This window comes from Canis aureus, chromosome 8 (assembly GCF_053574225.1).
Source record: "Canis aureus isolate CA01 chromosome 8, VMU_Caureus_v.1.0, whole genome shotgun sequence".
Lineage (NCBI taxonomy): Eukaryota > Metazoa > Chordata > Mammalia > Carnivora > Canidae > Canis > Canis aureus.
This window is the reverse complement of record NC_135618.1, coordinates 32,829,984-32,848,009: the sequence shown is the minus strand read 5'-3', so window position 1 is coordinate 32,848,009 and position 18,026 is coordinate 32,829,984. Positions and strand designations below refer to the sequence as shown.

At 38.3% G+C, this 18,026-nt stretch overlaps 1 long non-coding RNA gene across 1 annotated transcript in view; it reads left to right on the top strand.

Moving 5' to 3' along the window:
• The window catches only part of LOC144318578 (uncharacterized), a 38,262-nt gene that overhangs the window by 1,010 nt on the left and 19,226 nt on the right, over positions 1 to 18,026 (top strand). The window contains exon 2 of the long non-coding RNA XR_013384626.1: positions 13,018 to 13,121. This is a non-coding gene — a long non-coding RNA (uncharacterized LOC144318578). The remainder of the gene's footprint in view (positions 1 to 13,017; positions 13,122 to 18,026) is intronic.

Sequence of the window (18,026 nt, the reverse complement as noted above, 5' to 3'; positions counted from 1 at the left end):
CAGCTTTTTGCCCAATGGCCCTCCTCTTTGCAATAGGCGCATTGGTTTTTGTTCATCTTAGGGCGCTCCCAACGGGGACCAGGGCCATCCTCCTTACCTGTCCCTGAAGCCAGCTTCTTTGAGGTGCCTCCGTCTTTCCTGTGGGTCATCCATGGTTGTGGCCAGCAGGATCTTGGCCAGGTTTCGGGTCTGCCGGTCACTTGGTTTGGTTTGTTGTTCTTCTGGACTTTCTCTATTATTATAGACTCGTTCTGCTACTATCACTAAGTCCTGCAAGCTCTTCTCTCCCAGTCTCTCTACTCTTTGCAATTTCTTTTTAATGTCCGGAGCGGCCTGGTTAACAAAAGCCATGATAATTGCGGCCTTTGTTTCCGGGGCTTCTGGGTTCATAGGGGTGCACTGCCTAAAAGCCTCTGTGACTCTAAGAAGGCTGCTGGACTCTCATCCTTACCCTGCCTCACATCATAGACCTTGGCCAGATTGGTCGGCTTGCGCGCGGCAGCCTGGAGACCTGCCAGCAGAGTCTGGCGGTGGACCCGGAGTCTCTCCTTACCTTCAGCTGAGTTGTAGTCCCAGGTGGGGTGGGATAAGGGGAAGGCAGCATTTATGAGGTCTGGGTTTTGAGTCGGCTGTCTGTCCTCTCCGGACTTCTGGGCCTCCACCTGAATTTGTTCTCTCTCCTGGGTGGTGAAGAGAACCTGCAAGAGCTGTTGGCAGTCATCCCAAGTAGGCTGGTGGGTAAAGAGAACAGTATCTAAAAGCCCGATTAGATCTCTCGGATTATCAGAAAACTTTGCATTTTGGGTTTTCCAATTATATAAATCACTGGTGGAGAACGGCCAATATAACATTAGCTGTTCGCCAGTCTCGTCAGGGGGCCCCATGGCGCGGAGAGGAAGGGCGGTGGAGTCGGGTGGCCCCACATTCAGAGGTGGGGCCCTCCGGTGGGTCCGACAGCGTGTCCCTGCTGCTGGCCTGCGCACAGGGACTCCCTCCTCAGGGAGGGGTGGCGCCCCTTCTGCAGCCCCCGGTGTCTCCAATGGAGGGGTGGAAGGGGGAGGGGGTGCCCAGTAGGACGCGGGAGAATAAGGTCCTCCGGGGAGGAATCCTGGAAGACCGGATGAAGGGGCGCTTGGGGCGTAGAGTCGGTCGCCTTCTCAGCTTTCCGCAGGGCTAGAATCTTAGTGGGTCCTGCTTTGGGGGGTCAAAATGGTTTTAGCCAAGGAGGGGGATTCTCAATCATGTCCTGCCAGATCAGGATGTAGGTAGGGCACCTGGTCAGAGTGGCCGTCTGGTTTGTCCCTGAAGATCATGGCCTTAACCTGTAAGATAATAGGTAGGTGGAAAGTTCCTTCTTGGGGCCATCCCACGTCAAAGGCTGGCCATTCTGATATGCAATAAATTTGGAATCTCTCTCTCCGTATGTCTATGCTCAGAATACGAGCCCTTTCCCTAACATCTGAGAAGCGGGAGAGCATAAGGGACAGGGGAGTGGTTTCTGTCTCCCCCGTTATGTCCCCAATCCACATCAAGACACAGACAGTAAAGACAATTAACAAGGACAGAACAACACAGACAAATGCAAAAAAAGTTAACAAGGACATAGTAACACAGACAAATGTTCCAGTACGGCCGCAGAGACAAAACAGAAAGCAACCCGAAGGGCTGACAGTCAGACCTCCTTACAGATGAGGACCCCCGTCCTCCTTACAGATGAGGACTCCTGTCCTCCTACAGATGAGGACCTCTGTCCTCCTTACAGATGAGGACCTCAGTCCTCCAGGCAGGGGCAAGGGATGTCTCCTCAAGACCCCCGGTTGACAGCCCGCCAGCACGTCCACCTAAGCCAATGCCAACCTAATACAGATTGGAATTCCTACAGGTACAGTACAGTTTAGAGCTCTCAGAAAATATGCACGCAAAAGGTGGAAAAAGCTGAGTGTACTCACCATGCGTGAAACCCTCCGGATGGGGTCCTGGAGGTTTCTTGGATCTCAGACAGCCCCCAAATGTTGTGCCCAAGATTGCGAATCTGAGAAACCACCAAGGAGCCGACACCGATGCAAACACACGAGGGTTTATTTACAAGCTTGAGCTTGGGTCCAAGTATACCCGACACAGCGGAGCAGGGACTTGGACCGAATTCTTTTTTTATTTTTTTTTTAATTTTTATTTATTTATGATAGTAACAGAGAGAGAGAGAGAAAGAGAGAGGCAGAGACATAGGCAGAGGGAGATGCAGGCTCCATGCACCCGGAGCCCGACGTGGGATTCGATCCTGGGTCTCCAGGATCGCGCCCTGGGCCAAAGGCAGGCACTAAACCACTGTGCCACCCAGGGATCCCAATTCTTTTTTTAAATAATTCCTTCCTTTTCTTCTAAACTAAGAACTTATTTAGTACTGTCAGATTAATATTTGCCTATAGTTTCTTTTAGCTTTTTCTTTACTTTCCCCAATTTACCACTTTAATACATTTGTAATTTGCTCTGTTTCCCACAAAACTGACCTATTGAACCCAGCTCTTGCTTTCTCCATTGGCCACAGGTTTAGTATGCAATTAGAATTGCCTTTTAAAAAGTTTGATTAATTTTATACTCTTGCTTATAAAGTTCATTCTCCTTTTCTGTCACTAGCAGCTTTAGTCCTCTGACTGCAATTGGCCTGTAGTGCAAATCAGAGGTAATAAGCAGAGTGGTGGCCCACAAAAGATGCCTGTGCCCTCAGTTCTGAAACGTGTGAATGTGTTACATACTATATGGCAAAAATAACTTGGAAGATGGAATTAATATCATGGACTGTAAGATGGGGAAACTATCTTGGATTACCTGCATGGACTCAACATAATCACATGGGCCCTTAAAAATGAAAGAGGAAGGCAGAAGAATCAGTCAGAGAAATGTAATGTTAGAATAGGCAGGAGACGTTCGAGGCATGAGAGAGACTTGACCCTACGTTGTTCAATTTGCCAGTGAAGGAAGTCTTGAGACAAATAATGGTTGGCCTTTAGAAGTTGGAAACTGTCCTCAGCTGACAGTCATCAAGGAAATGGGGACCTCAGTCTGACAACCACAAGAAACTGAATTCTACTAAGAATTTGAATGAGCAAAGAGACAGAAGGGCACATGACACAGCCTTGCTAAACTTTGACTTTAGCCCAGTGAAATCATGCTAGACTTCTGACCTACAATACTGTATAATAATAAATTTGTGTTGTTTAAGCTGCTAAGTTTGTGGTAATTTGTTATAGGAATAATGGGACCAATAAACAAGGCCTTATGGACTTCAGTATTGGGGATATCTAGTTCAAATTCTGTCTCAGTCCCTTAATCGCTGAATAATTATAGAGCTTTATTCACTACTTATATCATAGGGCTGTTGGGAATTGGAAAGTAGTTACAATAACAGTAATGACAACAATAATACTAATTATATGTTAACAACATGATAAGATAGATACATACATTTGTTTTTAAAATAATGATTGTAAAAAAAAATTAAAAAATAAAATAAATAAAATAAAATAATGATTGTAAGTAACACTTCCTGAATGTTTATGATATACCAGATCCTTAAGATGTATTACTTCTTTTAATGTTTATAATAAATTTCTGTTTTATGGTATTGTTCCAACCCCCCCATACCTATTTTTTCTTACACCTGAAGGATAGCGTTAATTTAAAAGAGAGAGGGAGCGAGAGAGATGAACGAAGAGGCTAAGTTGCCTAACCTCATACATATAGTCAAAGAATGTTGGAGCCAATGCACTGAACCTAGTCAGTGTCATCCAGAGACTACATGCTTAATTACCTTGCTATAGCTGCTCTATTATTGTTGTTGCTATTTTAATATTAACCATTATGCCACAGCTGCTCTATTATCATTGTTTTTGTTACAACCATATTATTGTTATCAACCCAGTATCAATAAAAAGCCGACAGATGATACAAAGGTAATAATGGGAAAACTTACATATGGAGTTTTGACTTTGAACAAAGATTGCCTTTGAGCCTACCATATGGTTTGATCAAGGGGCCAGTTCAGCTAACCAGAGCCTGCCTCTACACCTAGACTAGGAGTTGGCAATATATCCTGGAGTCAGGTGACCTACCTTTAAGTTCCAGCAGTTTTTAAATCAATCTGTGGACACTGAAGTATTTACTTAACTTCCATGCTCCAGGTGCATAACTGTTCTCCCTAGTAATATATACACCTCTTAAAATCATGAATTAAATCAGATTGATGGTCATCATAACTATGAAGTTACAAGATAGATCATTCAAATATGAGGCTTTATATCAGCAGACCTTTTTTTTTTTTTTTTTTTTTAGAATTTATTTTGGAAAAAAAAGAATTTATTTTGGGAAAAGTGAATTGTTGGATTTTTCACCTATATCCAGGGGGTTTATATGTTTGGCTTACCAGTGTAGTTGCTTTCATAACACGTTTCCTCTGGTTTCCACAGTGTTTAGCCACGGGACTTACAGCTGACAAAGCAGAAGTGGATGAGAAGTGAGACAGTGAGAAGCAATGACCAGCTGTTTAATATTATGATACCACAAAAATGAATAAATCTGTCTTCCTGTGGGAGACAGAAGTACCTCACTCTACAGAGCACTGTGTGCAGAGAGATGTTCTGAGCCTGTGCCCGCTAAGGAAATGCTGCACCCTGTTGGCCTTGACCATCCCACAGATGGTGCTTGTGTTTCATTTAACCAAAGGGCAGCAATCACGCTTTTCCTCCAGTCTGAACAAAAAGGGTAATTGGGAGGCCTGGGGGGAGCGGGGGGGTGGACAGAGAGAGATTATTCCAGTCAAATCTGGAAGTCCGTATAAACCTGGACCAGTGGATCCAGCTTTAATCACCTCTGTGCCCCTCCTCACCTTGCTCAGTACTCTTCTGGCTTTTCAATTAGTGTTTCATTTCATTGGCAAACTATTTACTCAGCTTATAGTGTATATCTATAGCACTCATTTATTTTCAGTCATCAGTCATGGTAACTCGGCAAAGGCTCTATGTCAAAGGTTTCAACATCCTCCTAATCAGCGTCCTGGTTTAATTTTGCCAGCCCACTTCCCGCCCAGAAATCGGTGGGGTGTCTCTTAAAGGCAGGTGTGACTGTGATCCTCCTTGCCTGCCCCCAAGCCAATATTAAACTCAAAATCAGAGACTCTTAGTTTCAGTTGCCTTATCACAAGGAAAAATTCCACATTCCTTAACATATCTTCCCAAGTACTTAAGTCCACTGCTCCTCTCCCTTGTTCCTTTCTCCAGTTCCATGTTCTGCTGCAAACTCCTGCTGCTTGAACCCTCTGCATTGTCTACACGAGCAGGAGCCTCAAGTCTTTGCAGTCTGGTAAAAACTTGCCATCATATCACATGATAGCGTTTTTTTTTATATGCTAAAGACGTATTAGCTTTTCCTTTGTAAGCAGAATGCTAATCCTTGTACACACATACGTGTGTGTGTATTTTATCATCTGTTTTTAAAGACTCATGGTAATTTTATATACATTATATGGTTTATTCTGGTATATATGGCATAATACCACCTTGAAGTAAATAGTACAATTTTTACTATCTGTGTTTCATAGATGACACAACCGGGCTCCATGTGCTTCCTATTTAGCCTGAGTCAACAGACAGTGGGTGACAGACAGACTACATATATCTGGTTCACTACATAGAGTCTAGTTTCTTTTCAATTCTGGGTTATTTTTGAGATGCCTCTGCTTCAAAATGAAGAATAATTCAGACTAAAATCAACCCCATGAGAACAGAGCCAGTGTAGGTTTCCTTCATCACTGTTTTGCTCATCACTGGGCTTGGCAGAGGGCAGGTGCCTCATAATTATTTGTTAAATGAATGAATGAACATATACTGAGCTTTTTGAGCTTTTTTTATATTTGCTAATGGCACACAGAGAAGAGATGTGATCTTCTCAGGTACTTAACATGCAAGAGGGACTTAGGACATCGAAGTGTAAAGAGATAGACTTGGAAATGAATCTTGGCTCTATTTATTAGTTGTGTGCTTGTGGACCATTATTTGAATTCTAAATCTCAATTCTATCATGTGGAATTTCAATCATCTGGTTAAAACATGATGACAACATTACTCGCTTCACAGGGTTTTTGTGGGAGGTAAATGAGATACGTATAAAAAGCATGTACCACAGGCTCTAGCATTTAGTAGACGCTAGATAAATATTAGTAGTTCTCTTTCTGCTGTGAGGGAGAAGTGTTAATTCATAGCCATTTAGGTCAGCAGGAGATCCAATCATTTAACATTTTTTTTTTCTAAATAGTCATTACATATTTATAATTCCAGGCTGCTTGATTTATATGTGTTCCTGTTAGCTGCTCCTAAGCAGTTTCCAGCTTTTGCATACCCCTAGAGTTTATCTCATTCTGCTATATAGGTTGGAAATAAATTTTGAAAAATCATACCAATATAACTCAACAATCTTTCAGGCTGGTGGATTTAGTTGTGAGTCTTAGCTAGGGAAAATAACAACCATAGTAAAATGTTTTGTAAATCCGTACCTGATTGGAGAGAGGATATTAGAAGTTAAGCTCTTGATTTTAATATATCTGGGCATTAAGCTACCTTTTGTATTTTGCTTGGTATGCTAATCCATACAGAAAGCAGTACAGAAATTTTGATTTTATGAAGTCCTCTCTAAATGATTCTTTTAACCATGTGAGTACTGAAATGTGCAGTTTTGCAATACATTCCAAGCACTCAAGGATTCAGAAAACATTATTTGCTTCACTTTTAAATAAAAATTATTCTAGCCCTGAGTTATGTTTAGAGGGTTAAGAAAAGATGATGATATATTTTTTGATTCCTTTATGTTGCCACATTAACTTAGTTCCATTTATTCCTTTCCTTCAAATGCCTTTTTTAAAATAAATAGACGAAATAAGTTTTTAACCATTTCTACAGCTGATTATGCTGCTTGTGAAGTTCTGGCAACTCCTTTGCCTAGTGAAAACTCTGTGTGGATTTCTGAAGCAACACAGTTTACATCAATAATTTCTGTAGAGTCTTTGCAGTGGCTCTGATTTGTTAGCTGAGTCGTTTTAACTGATGTAAGTCTCCATTTCCCCGTTGGTCAAAAGCAGCAATTAATATCAACCAGTCTGTTGTGTGGGTGAAATAATATATGTAGATCTCTGTGTATATACGGGGCAGAGGCTCTATAAATATTAATCCATTTGTCATCATTCTCTGTTAAGAATTCTTTAACCATCTATATGCTGCTGATGGTTTTATATCTAGTAATAAAACTACTTTGCATTTATGCACCACTTTTCAATTTTGCCAAGCACTCTCCTGTACTAGCTTTTCATCCTCATAACAAACCTGACACGTGGGTAGCAGTGATTACCACTTCCATCTGAGAGAAAAACAATTGCCAAGTTGTAAACTTCATAGGTTTACATAGGTGTGAAGGACTATGTCTTTTGCTCTTTGTTCCTCAAGCAGAGCTTGCACTGAACTTGGCATATATTCAAGGCTAGATAAATATTTGTTGTACAGAACTGATTGATGGAAAGAGCAGTAACTTGTTCAAGGTCACACAGACACAGGGGATGGCAAGACCTGGACAGTCTTTCAGATTTTTCCATTAGACAAGCCGAGAGCAACCTTTAATTTTTTTCCCTAAAGGGTCAATTCAGGGAAAATAAAAATGTTTATATGCCACAATTTTCCAATTAAAATGAAAATAGCTTTATTGAGTCTCAAGGAAAAATATATTTCTTCTACTTAGATTACTTCCTTCTGCAGTAGAAAAGTGCCAATGAGAAATATTAGCACTCCTTTTTCACCACTAAAATGTTAATATCTGGGCATATTTGAGAAGGAGCCACTCAGGGGCAACTTTCCAATCTTTTGTCCCTTATATTTGCAGAGCACTTTAGAGTTCACAAAGTGCTTTCATAGGCATTATCTAATTACATTCTTGAAACAATCCCAGGAAGGGGTATTATTACCAACCATACTTTACAAAGGGTACACCAAAGTTGAGAGGGGGAAATGACTTGTCTAAGGTGGTGCAGCAAGTGCATGCTGAACAAGGCTACATGCATTGCCTCACTGCCATGAATACTGGGCACTTGCTCCCTTCACTAGTATCCCCAGTTTTAGGTACTGGGGATAGATATTATATAGATTCCCTCCACTCAAAACAAAAGACAATGTGAACATTTCTCTTTCTCTCTCCTTCAGTCTCTGCTCATGTGGTGTTTTTTTTGCTTTTGCTTTTGCTTTTGTTAAAATGTAGCTGAGTACAGGAGCCTGGAAATGAACCAGTCCAACAAAACGAAAACATATTACTGTATTTCTTTCCCTGGAGGGTTTCTGTCCAAAAAGTCTCTGCTTTGTATGGGTAAGAATTACACCATGTGCTACTAAGTGAAGCTCCATGGCCTTCAGGCTGATCTGAATGATCCAGTTGGGTGATCAATGCTACCAAAGAGAGATTTGTTCTGCTTTATAGAATGCCAGTGATTGGGTACAGTTTTGACTAGAAAATCTAGAAATTAATTTTGTGGCGGTGTGCAAAATAATAAGACTAGAAATTTTTCACTATATATGCATGTAGTGACCTTTCTTTCCCACATTTATCCATTCCACTTTTTCATATACACCTCATTTGCTTTTGTTGACTTGCAACTGGAGATTGCAATAAAACAAGTTTATTTAACTAGGTTGCCCACTGTGAGCAAGTGGGCACACACTCTTCAAGAAGTTCTTCAAACCTCTTTGGAGAGTGGAGGAAATCTGTGGAAATAATGCGAGGCAGGTGCATACTCGCATGGGGTACCAAAGCTGTGGAGTATGAAGAGGGACTGAGTATGGCACAGGGAGCGTGGTTTTCTGCCGATGTGACTGCCTCCCTGTATCCAGTCTCAGCCCACTGGTCTCCTTCTTTATCTCCCTTCCACGGATCCTCATTTGTCACAGCTCCATGAGGTAAGAATTAATTTTGAAGTTCTTTTTTTAATGATACTTTTCTTTTTTTGCGACTACATCTGCTCCCTCCCTCATTTACATTTCACAGTTTATCTGTTGTAAGTGACATCATTTTCCAAATTCCTTTGAAGAGGACAGAGTTGTCTCCCCTGTGGTAACCGATAATATATTTTGCAGGGAGAAAGAATACTTGTGGAAAGTCACGTTGGCCTCAGATAAATCTCGGTACTTATATTTGATTTTCTGCTTTCCGGCCCAATAGAAATTATCATTGACTTGTTTTAGACATGGTTGTATTTGCTAGCTGATTGATGAAGTCCACATTTAGTGGACTTGCTAGGTTTTTCTGTTTGTTCTTTGAGTAATGCTGCTGAAAGTGAAATTAGACCTTCTGTAGCAGGTGCTGTTTCAGTGGATGAGGAGATAGATTTAGACCATGGTAGGGAGGTCACCTTAGACTTGGGTACATATAATTTTTCTTCTCATATTTTCTTATATCTGCATTTATAAAATATCACTATGTTTTTTATCAAAAAATAAATGCAAAGATAAATCAATTAGTAGTTCATTGAACTGGAAATCTTCACAACATGAATTTGCAAGTATTTTGTCACTTTTGTGGTGTTTGTCATTTTCCATGTTTCCAACATGCTAATAACTACATAAACAACATTTAGCCCACGCATTTTTATTTATTAAGAATCAAAATCCCCAAAACCTATGCCTGTGTCCAGAATTTCCCCCAAAAGATAATTAGTGTAAGTAATGAGAAAAAAGCTTGTACTTTCTTTTTCCCATGTGGTAACTCAATTTATGGTCAAAGGTAAGACTCAGCCTTATATTGTTCACACAGTTTGCAAATATTTCTGAATCACCTAGCTGCATGTGGCACAATGCTCAGCCCTTAAATACTAAGATATAATATTAGAGTATTGCAGTAGTGTCTTAGCTAATCTCCTTGCGTTTTGCCTCTCTATGCTCCCATCAATCCTCTAACTGCCCATTCCTTTGTGACACCATTTCTGATTCCTCCTTAGGATTATCTCAACCTGTCGTTAAGGCACCACACTTACTCCTGTTTTAGGGAACGTGATATATGTTATCATTAGATAATGTATTCATTACAGATGATGCAGATAATTGGTTACTGATACTTAATGGTAGATACAGATGCAGTGCGGATCCTCTGTCATCCCACCCATTTTTAAAATAAACTATTCTGTGTTACATTTACACAAAGAAGTGTACAAATCACAATATACTTCTCAACCACTTTTTACAAAGGGAATATATTTATATAATCCTTTTCCAGAGCTATAGTAGGATATTAACAGTTCCTAAACCGTGGCCTTTGTGCTCCCTCCGTATCACAGATCTTCTCCCCAAGGTGACACCACTCCAGCTCTCGTGACCAAAGAGAAATTTTAGTTTTGTGTATCTGGATTCTTGTGCTCAATATTATGTATGTGAGTACAGTATTATTCATGGTACATTCAGTAGCACTGTTATTTAATATCCCATTTTATGGGTAACTACAACTTATTTATGCATTCTACTGTTACTGAAAATTTGTTTTTGTTTGCTTGTTTTGTTTACTAGTCTGGGGCTATGAGTATGCACCTATGTGCATTTTAATATATAGCTTCCAGTAAGAATACATATATGTACACTTTTATTCATTCTTTAATCCTCTTCTTGAGACATAGAATTGCCAATGTGAAATCAAGAATTGCATTTTAATTTTTTTTTAAAATACAGGAATGTGTTGTACAAATATTTGAGGTTGGAAGCAAGGAAAGGACACTTCTTAAGTTGTTTTACTTCCCCTTCCAAAATTGGGGCTTTTAAGTCTGTTTCAAATTCTGTTTCCCAGAAGTGGCAAGCTAATTAGTAGAGAGTATTGGTTTAGAGAAAACCTGTTCTCAGTTTAAAACAAAGAAACAAGCAAAATATTCTGAAGCATCAAAGAAAATGGAGAAATTACAAAAATGTCAAAAGTAATATGAACTCCTAAAGAGAAATTTTCACATGAATTCTTAGAAACTTTTATAAAAACAACTCATACCAATGCTTAATAAACTGAAACTGGGTCTCAACAATATACCCTAAATATTCTAAAATTATTTCTAAGATATAAAATATCAAATCAGCACTGTAACATTTAATATAGTACGCTAGAACTGTCTCTGAAGAAAATCAGATAATGAATAGAAGGCTGACTGGAATAATTTTAAAAGTGTACATAAATAATCTCAAGGCAAGATAGAGAATGAGAATATACTTCTATGTGAGTAATAGGAGTCAACAGAGAAGAACATAGAACAAAGAGAGATGACTACATAAACAAGAAGAACAAAAATAAAAAAAAAATAATCATAAGAGACAAAAATTCTGAGCTAAAGTAAATAATTCCCAAGATTGGGACTTGAGAAAAATTAAAAAGACCTATTATGTTCCAAATAAAGTGTGTAAATGTAAACTACTATGAAAAGACCCTAACAATTTTTAACTTTAATTTTCAATGCCAATATACAATAAAACAGCCTATCAAACAAATACTGGTTAAATAACTTACCAAATACCTCTTCCTGCATAAAGCCCTAGCAGGTATGATCTAGCATCTGAAGAGGTGGAATTCCACACTTTGAACTGAGCAACAATGTCTTTTGTCTTTTCTAATTTTCTTTTCTTTTCTTTTCTTTTCTTTTCTTTTCTTTTCTTTTCTTTTCTTTTCTTTTCTTTTTTTTTTTTTTTTGAGATTTTATTTATTTATTCATGAAAGGCACACACACAAAGAGGCAGAGACATTGGCAGAGGGAGAAGCAGGCTCCCTGCTGTAAACCTGATGTGAGACTCCACGGGGGACTAAATCCCAGGACCCTGGGATCAAGACCTGAGCCAAGGCAGATGCTCAACCACTGAGCCACCCAGGGGCCCCTCTTTTTGAATTTTCCTAGCACTAGTTCACTCAGTACAAGTTCCTATTTTATCCAAATTGATCATTCTTTAATCTTCTATAAATACATATTGTGCAGGTTATATCTCAATACGTCCCAAGACATCTCAAAAAAGACCCACGGAATCTTTGATGATCGTTCAAGAGTTAAGTAATACTGGGGTGCCTGGGCAGCTCAGTGTTGAGCATCTGCTTCTGGCTCAAGTCCTGATCCCTGGGTCCTGGGATCAAGTCTCCCATCAGGCTCCCTGCAGGGACCCTGCTTCTCCCTCTGCTTATGTCTTTGCCTCTCTTTGTGTCTCTCATGAATAAATAAATACAATCTTAAAAAAAAAAAAAAGTTAAGTAATACTGGTATCTCAAAGTACAGGGACAATTTTGTACCAATAATGGACTATGCACTAAACATGATTGTTGTTTTTGAGAAGAAACATTTGGATTTAATTAAATAATATCATAAAGATAAGAAAAAGACTAATAAAAATAAATTAGAATACAGAACCCAAAAAGGAGAGCTAGGACTAGAAAACCTTACCTTGTATAACTGCTGGATCAAATAGGACATAAAGGGAAAAAAAGTGAAAATTAATGGACTCTATCTTCAAAATAAAGGTACATGGGAAGTGTCAGAAGGTAAGAGAGAAACTATAAAAGTGGTCAAATTCTCTTCTTTCAAAGATGTGTAGGAAAAAGACTATTCTTGTATTTCAAAACTTGTAATACATTATAAAATGATTAATTATGCTATTAAGAAAGAAATAGTAAAACAAGAGCATAAAATAGAATTATAGAAGATTGACATCTAAATAACAATTAGAAGAATAAGTTTAAGTGGTTTAAAAACCTCTATTAAAAGAGGAAGAAACTTAAGTTGAATTAATAAATATTAAAATACATATAAAGGAAATACGCTTTTCAATAAATCTATATAGAGACACCCATGGGGACTTCTAGAGGTCGGACAGTGTTGTATGTGAGTCAGTGTGGACCTGGATCCACCTTTATCAGGAGTCAGGAGTCCTGAGCACTGGCATAGGTCAACCAGAGCCTCATCTGCCTCCCTCTGCCCTTTCTTGCCAGGACAAGACTGACCCTCTCCATGGAGGTACCAGCCTAAGCATGACTATTATTTGGGGACTGCTCTTTGTAAGGGATCATTCAAGGAAGGATTTTTGGTGCAGGAGGTAAGACAACATGAAATCTTTAGCATTGGTGACTCACAAAGCAGCAGCAAAGAATTTTTGCAAACAATTGAGATCTGTCATCAGCCTTATTCAAAATTTTTGAGTTTTTATAACTGCACAAGCAAAATCAGTGAAAAGAGCTTGGATGGGATCTTTAAAGATTGGAGAAAGAAAGTTGTTGGTGGTACAGACCAATGAAACATACAGTAGAAACATGGAGAGAACAGGTTTTCCATGAGTGGCTCATCTGCATCCCCTGTGTGCAGGATCTCATCTTCTTTCTCTTCAGCTTCATCTCTATCACCAACACTCCCACTCATTCTTTAGAATTAATGTGTTTTCTGTAGACCAAATTGAAGGAACTAAAAAAAAAATCCTTTGTTCTTCCCAATGTAGGCAATACTAGCCAGCAAGAGTGCAGAGGGCCTTCTGTCATTCGATACTTCCCAGAGTTAGGGCAAAGTTACTAAAGAACGGGGTACTGACTCTTGACAAGGATAGAATGATGAAAGACATCAAGGTGATCTGCAGGTTTATAACACACTTCACACAAGCCAGTGTGTGCAGATGAGGAAGACTGAGCTAATTGTTGAATCTTGTCGGGCGGAAGTGAGAATATTAAGAAGACAAATCACTCAGAAGGAAAACGTAAGGAACAAAAGAAGATTGTAGCAGGTGAGGATGCTAAGCAGACAGATGCCATCTGAAAATTTGAAACCAGGGTTTGGTCCTCAGATGTTATAACTAGGTGTGTAGCCAAAGGTAGAAGCATATTGGGAGATACAGGTGCCTCTGATCCTCCTCCTCCTCCTCTCTCTCTCTCTCTCTCTCTCTCTCTTTGATTGCACCCATACAATCAAGAAAGTACTTTGAAGCACATCAGGGTGGCTTAGTGAGTCAAACATCTGCCTTTGGCTCAGGTCATGAATTCGGGGCCCTGCATCAGATTCCTTGCTCAGCAGAGGGTCTGCTTCTCCCTCTCCCTCTATCCCTCCTCACAGCTCCTGCTCATTCTCTCTCTCTCTCTCTCTCAAATAAATAAATAAAATCTTTAAAAAAAAAGAAAGTGCTTTGAGGATTCTCACATGGAAAATTATACCCTTACACCTGGACCTCAAATCATGGGCTCTTTGAACTCTGCTTCCACCAAAGCCAGACTGAAATATCCTGGAAGTAGAGAAGTCCTTTTTCCTTCCCTAAGAGTAGCTGGAGACAAAGTTGAGACATCATTTAACAGTGATTGTAAAAATATGACTGACTCCCATAGAATCTTTAATAGGAACTACTCAGATTCGAGGGATTGACAGCCCATGACATCCCCATGGGGGTTCCAGGAACACTCAGATCTCCTAGGTTTACCTAAAGAAAAGAAACTCTCCATTTAGCACTGTTTTACTTGACTACTTGACTACTTGTTGAGAAAAAAATTTTGAGGACTTAATCTGGGGAGAGGCTGCTTGCTCAGATGCCTGGATTCCAAAGAGGAGAATCCCTATGCACAGAACTTGTAGGAGCCTCGCATTTGTCACACCCTTTGACCCAGTGTGCAGGTTTCAACAGAGAATCATTAAGAATATCAAATTGTTAATGGGTGGCTCCGTCAGTTGTGCATCCAACTCTTGATTTCGGCTCAGGTCATGATTTCAAGGTCTTGGGATGGAGCCCTGTGTCCAGCTTCCCACTCAGCAAGGAGTCTGCCTGTCTCCCTCTTCCTCTGTCCCTCTGCTCCTTTCTCTCAAAAATTTTTTTTAAAAAGATTTAAAAAAAGAATACCAAATTGTCTTAATTCTGTCACTATTCATGGATATACTGGTATATTTAGGCAAAGTAAAAATTATAAGCATAATTCTTATTCTTTAAAATAAATTAGAAATTAAATAATAAGCACAAATAGTGTATGAATGTTCTATAATTAGTCTACAAATGAAAAACTTACCCTTTGAACTATCATGTCTTGAAATTTACTTTTTCAAACAAAGTGAGTTTAGCAACAGTCTCCAGAGAATCTTCTTTCTATGATGAGCCAAGTTCATCTTTGTCAGGAAAATTTTTTTTTGATAAAAAACATGATTGGAACAAGTCAGATCTGCTTTCTCTCGTGTTATCAGATATGACTTTGAGAATTTGAAAGAAAGAGTTTTGTTTTAACTTCTTTCTATTAGCCAAGTATGTATTGACACTTAAAATGACTGCCCTTAAAAAAATAAACAGATGCTAATTATCAATAAGTAATCATCCAAATAAGTATGTCATAAAGTAACTAAATTAATTTTCTTTTGGAGGATTGCTCTGCTATCTTACACTAGTCACGTTTATGGTCGCAGTTCTCAAGTTCTAAAGGAAGGACATACAGCAGTAGATAACAGAAGGCGTTAGGTACCAGATTCAAACTTTATGATGGACAGATTCCAGACACAGAGGATTTAGTTCATTTTCATATGCGAGGGACACAATTCATTTAAACCATCTGACAAAACCTAGTGTTAATTTGATTTGTGAAGGAAAGACATTTAATCAAATGTTTGAGAATTTAAAAAAAAGATTTATTTATTTATTCTCTTACAGAAAGAGGGCATGTGTGGAGAGCATGGGAGGGGGAGAGAGAGACGGAGAGACTCTCAAGCCAACTCCCTGCTGAGCTCAGAGCCCAATGCAGGGTTTAATCTCAGGACTTGAGATCATGACCTGAGCTGAAATCAAGATGCAGACACTTGACCAACTGAGCCACCCAGGTGTCCCAATTGGGAATCCTGATGAGTGAAGATTCATTTTAAATCTGGAGGGAAAAAAACTCTTATGTGGTATAGGTTAAAATAAGTACAAAGAATCTATATTTTATTTTTATAATTTTTTTTTCAAATATAGAGATGGTATCAATGTTTTCTAGACTAGAGAAAAGTAAAATATCTTTTTTTGATCTGGTTGTAGCTCACTCTAAATTCAGGGAATACTAAACTAAACTCACAGCTTCCTACTTTGAGTTCATAAAATCGAAAGTCAGAAAAAGATGAAGTAAACTAAACATTCCATTTAAAAATCATAAAAAAGTAAGGATAAAAATGAAAAGCAAATTTCCAATGTCTATTTTCAGGGTAATAGCCAAACTGGACAAGTTTGCCTGTAAATATTGATCAAAGGGTCTGGCTAATTGCCTTTGCTCCACTAAGTAAAATATAGATGCGATAAAATTGAACAGTGTTGGTGTTAATTCTTATTTAGGTTACCAGATTATATATTAGGGCTTTAAATCAAAGGATTTTAGTACCATAATAAGTGAAATGCATAACACGAGCCAAAGGTACTGATTGTAATATAATGCTTAGTATATTTAAACTTACTAACACAGTAGATAAGGTCTGCAGAGGAGACTGATGATGTTCATAGTTGCTATGAATGGAAATTGCCAGCATAAGATTTACACTCACAAATTTGCATACATTTCGTATTATTATATTTACTTTATAAATTTATTTTGAATATAACAGAGAAACCCACCATGAGATAAGCAGTCTTCTGAAAGCTGCGTTTTCCTCTGTTTATAGCAATTGAAGAAATTCTAAGTATAGTCATGAAAATGAATACAATAATACAGAAAATACAGCAAGAAATCCATTTTACACATCAAGTTCTTGAATACTTCTCTGAATGTTTGTCCTGCTTGGTCTCATCAACCTCAGTGCATAATTTAAGGGTTGGAAGGAACATCTCATACCGTCATTTGTTTTTAACATCTACCCTGAGTAGATGCAAATGCATTTGACTCTATTACAGATGAAATTTTTTGTCTGGTTACACATTAACCTGCCATTTCCCTGGTGCTTTGTTTTAATATATTGAAACTGGTGGTTTTATATACAATTCATGCCAATCTACCTAAACTATGCTGAACTGTAATCCAAAAATATAAGCTCAAAAATTTAATAAAATGTTTTTCAATTGATGATATGTATACTTTTAGTCATCACCTAGGAATTAAGTTTGAGAGGCCATTTGTCATAGCCATTTGAAACACCACATAGTGAAATTATCTTTGTTCTATTTACATTTTATTACTTTTTTTATAGTCAGAGTTATACCACATTAATCAGTTTTCTTGATGTGTTTTCTTATATCTGTTATTAAATAATATTTTTCACTCTGTGTCCTCTACCATACACTCTGTTAACCCCTTTGAATTTGTTTAAAAGTACATTTCACTCACTATATCTATAGGAAATTTAACCTTGGTTCCTTTCTTTTTCTACATTTTCTCATTAAAGTAGACTAGGATACATTTGGAGATATAAACCATTTTTTAAGAGGATAAGAAGAGTCCACATAAATGTAGTGGGATGCAATGAACTTATAGAAAAAAGGTAGAAGAAATGCTATCTTCTGAGAATTAAACTAGTAAAATACAGACATAAAATACAGACATGGTTAGAGGTTTGTTGTTGATATTAAGATGGAGATACTTGAATATTTGCATAACAAAGTAAATAATGTGGATATTGAGGGGAAGCAGCTGTTACAGTAACTAATAGACAAGACCTCGTGGTACAGGAGCCAGATATTCTTATTTTTAACAAAGTCTTCATTTAAATCTTTTGTAAACAACAGATGTTTGTAAGGAATTTTAAGTGTTGATACTTACATTTTGCTCATTTTGTGTGTGTGTGATGTTATTTTTCCCGTACTTTCATTAAGGGTCTTGGTTTAAGTAACTTGTCTAACTTCACAGACTTTTTCTTCTCCATGCATGAGTGTGTGTGTGTGTGTGTGTGTGTGTGTTTAATGCTTAAGAAATTTACATATGGCAGCTTGCTTTGCAGGATTTTATGGCTCTGTCTACTTCCCCCACTGGATCATTTTCTTCCTCTGCTTCTGTTCTATCCTGATAAATTTTGATCCTGCCATTAGTACTGT